This window comes from Tenrec ecaudatus, chromosome 13 (assembly GCF_050624435.1).
Source record: "Tenrec ecaudatus isolate mTenEca1 chromosome 13, mTenEca1.hap1, whole genome shotgun sequence".
NCBI lineage: Eukaryota > Metazoa > Chordata > Mammalia > Afrosoricida > Tenrecidae > Tenrec > Tenrec ecaudatus.
This window is the reverse complement of record NC_134542.1, coordinates 130,264,283-130,270,334: the sequence shown is the minus strand read 5'-3', so window position 1 is coordinate 130,270,334 and position 6,052 is coordinate 130,264,283.

The following is a 6,052-nucleotide window of genomic DNA, read 5'->3' as shown; positions in this document are numbered from 1 at the left end:
CTACTTTTGAGCACAATAAATGATACATTTGTTCATACTAAGAGATCCATATTTGAACTTATGCCAAGAAAGGTGACCCAAATGCTCCATGGATAGAACAATATAACTAAGTAATACTATATGAAAGTAAAATTCTGCTGAGGATCATCCAACAGAGGTTGCAGCAGTATCTTGACAGGGAGCTCTCAGAGGTTAGGAGTGGATTCAGAAGTGGACGTGTAAGTAGAAACATCATTGTTGATGTTGGCTGAAAGCAGAGAAGACCAAAAAGATGTTTGGTTGTGTTTTATTGACTATTCTAAGGCGCTCGACTGTGTGGACCATAACAAACTATTGATAACCTCGAGAAGGATGGGATTCTCAGAATACTATATTATGTTCATGCAGAACCAAGGGGCCATTGTGCAAGCAGAACAAGGAATATTGCACGGCTTAAATTCAGGAAAGGTGTGTATCATTTTTACCATACTTATTCAATCTGTATGCTGAGCAAATAATCAGAGAAACTGGATTATATGAGAACGGCATTGGCAAAAGGATTAGAGGAAGGCTTATTAACAACTTGAAATATGCAGATGACACAACATTACTTGTGGACAGTGAAGAAGCCTTGGAGCACTTGCTAATGAAGATCAAGGATTGTAACCTTATTATGGATTACAACTCAGTATACAGAAAGCAAACATTCTCACAACTGAACCCGTAGGTAGCATTATGATAAATGGAAAAAATATTGAAATTGTCAAAGATTTTGTCTTGCTTTGGATTTACAATGAATGCTTATAAAAGCACAGTGGAGATCAAAATGTGCATTACACTGGGTAAATCTGCTGCACAACCGTTTGTTCCCATCCATGTCATCATTTTTTTCAATCATTGTATTAGGGGCTCATACAACTCTGATCACAATCCATACATATATCAATTGTGTAAAGCACATTTGTACATTCATTGCCTTCATCATTCTCAAAACATTTGCTCTCCACCTAAGCCCCTGGCATCAGCTCCTCACTTTTATCCCTCCCTCCCCACTCCCCCTCCCTCAGGAACCCTTGATAATTTATAAATTATTATTTTGTCATATTTTGCACTGTCAGACATCTCTCTTCACCCACTTTTCTGTTGTCAGTTCCCCAGGGAGGAGGTTATATGTAGATCCTTGTAATCGGTTACCCCTTTCCACCCCACCCTCGCTCCACCCTTCGGTATTGCCACTCTCACCACTGGTCCTGAAGGGATCATCTGCACTGGATTCCCCATGTTTCCAGTTCCTATCTGTACCAGTGTACATCCTTGCACAACCTTTTTTCAAGTGTTGAAAAGCAAGGATGTTGCTAAGGTGCATCTGATCCAAACCATGGTATTTTCAGTGGCTTCCCATGCATGGGAAAGTTGGGCATCCTGTAAGGAAGACAGATTTAGGATCCATGCATTTGAACAATTGTGAGGCTGGCACAGGACCAGGAAATGTTTTGTTCTGTTGTACATAGGATCGCTATGAGTTGGGACCGACTCAACAGAACCTAACAACCAAGTGTGGTCACTGTTTCTGAAACATGTATCGTATTTATGTCTTCAAATCATTACTCAGAAGGTTTCATCTCTCTGGCATGGCTTTTTATTCTATTTCCAGATTCCCCAATGTTGTGAAGTTGCTGAGCTGGCATGAATGTAGCATGTCCTATAGGAAACCTTTTCCAATGGCCTTCTGTCATGGTGGCTTTTCCTCCTCTGTGCCCCTCTTGCACTCTGTGTAGCTGGCTCTGAGAGCCCCAGGTCTCAACCTAGAGATGATAGATAGGGCCCAGCGGAATGAGGTGTTTCAGTGTATTCTATGTAGGCAGAGAATGATAGGTATCTTATTTGTGGTGCCTGTTACAGCGTTATCATTAATAGCTGTTACAATGTCTCTCGTTGTTTTGTTACCTTTTGGCCTATTTTATTTGCTCTTTTATGTGAAAGATTATGATTAAATAACATCGTCCAATAAAAACTTTTTCTTGGTGCTTTGGTTTGCAAGCCTTTCCCAGGGTTATTTGGGCACTGATTCAGAGATTTGCATTGTATAGGCCACATCAGCTCTAGTTTCTTAGATATGGTATGTCATTATAGTTTCAATTATGAAGTTATACTACTGTATTAATTTTTCATCTTAGTTTTAAATGAGAATTCAGACCAAAAAATTACTGGGTAAAACAGAAAGTGGAAGAAATATTTGAAAAGGAATCAGGTATTAAGGGACCTACTAGGGAAGTTGTATATGGACCCATGGAGGCTAGATGGTTACCCGCTGAGCTACCAATCAAAGGGTCAGTGGTTTGAACCCACCAATTACCCTGCAGTAATTTTAAACTTGATTGTGGCAAATGTAGATTATCCTTGATTAGGTTAAAATTTAATGTATTACCATTTTATCTCCCTTTGACCCATTTTAAGTTGTTTCAGTTAAAAAAATATGAAGGAGCAATACATGTGAATTATGCCTCTGGTAACTCCCTCTGACGATGGGCAGGGTTGGGCATATCTTTGCTATTGTGCAGGATGTGTTAGAAAGTGCCTTATTGCAGGTGCAGTTGGGTTAAAATTTAGTACCATATTATTTGACCACCCGTGTGATCCATTTTAAATTTGTTCTAGCTTTTAATATGTTCTGCTTTCTTTTCGATAGAGACTTTTATCTGTTTTGTTTTGTAAACGTTGTTAAATAGTTTTTGTTTGGTTTTTCTCTAGATAAAATCCAGAATAGGTAGATCTGCAGAGAAAAATAACTGGATGAAAAGCTCCTTGGGAGTGTGGCAGGGTGTAATAATGATGGATACAAGAATGAAGATAATATTCTAACATTTATTTTGGTGATGATCTTGCACTTGACTTGGTGTGATTGAAATATTGAATTGTATGTGTGTGAATTATAGGCCAATAAAACTGTTGGAAAGAAAGATTTAAAGGTGTAAAAACTTAAAGGGGCAGTTTGCTCTGTCCCATAGTGTTGCTATGAGTTAGAATTGATTAGATGGCGACTGGTATTTTCTTTTTGGAGTGGGAGGCTGTGTAATACATGCAGAGACTGCAAGTTGGACACTGAAAAGCTAGACTGCAGCTTGAGAAGTGTGGAAAATAAAAAAGAAAATTGAAAAGGCACACATATGGAGCTATGTGGACAATAGAGTGTTGAAAACTTAAGATTCCATAACAATTTTCAGAAAGATTTTGAAGATCTAAACATTTATTCTTCAAATTATGCACTAGACACTTGAAAACTTAGTTTAATATAGAGAAGTCAGTAGATAATTCATATTAAATATTTCAGAGGGGAGGTTGACTCCAAGTTTTATAAGAAAAAATTCAAATTTTCTTTTAAGAATTTCTGTGCACAGGTGGAGAAATTGTGTCATCTTATAGGAAAACTGGAATATCTTGATTTTAATAAAGGATTTTGAACTCTGACAGACCAATTTCAGGTTTCAGAACATTTGAGTTGTTATATTTACACCAAACCAACGAATGGTCAATTGATGATGACTCATAGTGACCACGTAGGTCAGAGTTCAATTTCTCCTGTGGGTTTCTGAGGCTGTAAATCTTTATGGGGAAAGAAAGTTCCACCTCTCTCTTGCACATCAGCGGGTAAGTTCAAATTGCTGACCTTGTGGTTAAGCAGCTCCACACGTAACCCGCGACAGCATCACAGATCCTTATTTATTGTCCAGTGACTCTTATTTCTGGCCCCCTTTAAGAGAGCGAACTGGAACTGGCTGCTTTTCAGTCCCAACTAACGGTGAAGTGATACTTGGGGAAAACTCCAAGTTCATGTAATGTGCATGGTTCAACTCCATCTTTGCACAAAGGACACCATGTGAAGTATAAGTTGTCCTAACTGTTTAGTGCAACACAAAGTTCTTTACGGAAAGTCATCATGCACTTCCTCTATCTCAGGCTGGCTAACAGTACATTAAAATATCCTGATTTGTTTTATGGGTTGGCAGATTGAAACATATGTTCTGTATCTCAAAAATTGGAGCTGATAGGGGAAACTCGTACCATTTTTGTTTTTAAATCAGTCAGTCAACCATTCCCCCAAAGCCCAACATTCAAGGCACCAAAATGTGTGCTGGCTGGTGTCATAGTTTTGCTTTCCCACATTACTTGGAACAATGTCTGGAATGTCAATATGTTTTTTTTAATCAATTTTGACTTGACCATCACTCATCTATCATTTTTTTGTGCTACAGTGATTTACATCCTGCTGTGATGCTGGAAATAACGCCATGGGTATTGTAAATGTCAGCAGTCCCTCATGGTGGACAGGTTTCTGTAGACCTTACCAGCTGAGGCTGACTAGGAAGAAAGGTTTATTGCTCTGCTTTGAAAAGCTATAAGAACAGAGCACTGTCTGACGTGTGCTGGGGGGATTCCTGAGGCTGGAAAGCCCTAAACAGTAGCCGAAGCAATGCATCCGAGAAAACCTCTGATGATAAGGATGGCTGTACTAGAGAACTTTTTGTTCTGTTATCAGGTTCCAGGCAGTCAAAAACCACTCCATCACAACTGACAAGTTTTGAATTGAACTGGGCAAAGGGCTAGAGACCATGTAATGAGGCGGCCAGGGAAGGTGAGAAGGAGGCCAAGGCATGTTAAGGAGAAAGAGGTTAATCTTCACAAATGAAGTGTGCTAAATGAAAACGGCAAGTGGAAGGCTCTGTGCTGGTAATCAGAAGAAACATACTGGATTGTCTCTGACCCTAGGGACTAACAGTATGGCTGGGCGTAAATGGAGGAGGAAGCATTGTATGGGTTTCCTGTAAAGTACAGCAATTTCATAGCTCTAACCAGAGAACCGGACACCAGGGAAGAGTTGTGAATTAGATCTAGCCATAGGAACACGGGCTTCTTGTTGACTGTTCAGTTCTGGGTCTAACACCATCTCTGGCACATGGCGCTTGTTCAGGTTTAGGAAGTGAAGCCGGTAAATGTTTCTTGAGAAGGATAAAGGAAATGGTGCAGATCGGAGGAAAGGAGAAAGGTGACGTAGGAGGACAGAGATGGTGACAAAAACGAGTAAACAAAAAAGACCAGCAAACAACTGCCAGCAGAGGACAGGTAGCAAAGCTTTGATGGCAAGCTACTGGGAACAAATTATATAGTCACATACCAAAACAAAAACAAACTTCTGCATATGTTAAAATACTGTAGTCAGTAGTTTTATAGATATTTAAAATTAGGTTTATGAGGTCCTTAATAGGGAATATTGCTGTTGTTGTTGTTGATGATGATGATGTTTTAATAAAAACAGTGATGCAAAATTTTGTAAGTCTCAATGCCCTAACTATTAGTTTTATGAATAAAGACCAGGAATAAGCATGATACAATGCTAATAGTAGTTTTTTTACACTCCAAAGTTTGTAGATGTTTTTCATCTCTCTTCAGTCAAATTTTTCATGCTTTAGAAATTTCTATGATCGTAAGTATTGTTTATCATAAAAAGATGGAATTATACATTCAAATTATATACTATATCTACATTGATCACCCATGTTCATATCCACATGTTTTATACAACTGTACACTGAGTCTGAATGCAATCGAGGTGGGAGAAATGGGCAGATTGGTAGACCAGGTGGTAATGGAATAGGATAGATACATCGCTAGTGTGTGTGACCAAGTTCAAAGATGAGTTACAGACTGAGAAACAAGGACATAGGATCAAAAGCATACCAAACTGGATCGAGAGTCTGAGAGAGAACAGACTCCACTGGTAGGTTTCTTTCCATCTCTTTTTCTTCCCTCTGACTACTGCCGGAGCTGCTCACCTCCAGGGCCTGCTGCAGCAAAAGAAAGCCATCCTGGGGCATGTTGCCAGCTGGAAAGAAGTAATCAGCTTCAGTAAAATGTTTCTGATGATGGCAAAAGTAAAAGTGATTAAAATGGGCCAACATTTTAAAGGAATGATTTATTTTTAGACTTAGCTGGACTGGGCTGAGCTACATTTTCAAAATAGATATTTAAAGTTGCATGTAATTAATTTAATTGCAAGGAAGTTATTAATTTCATA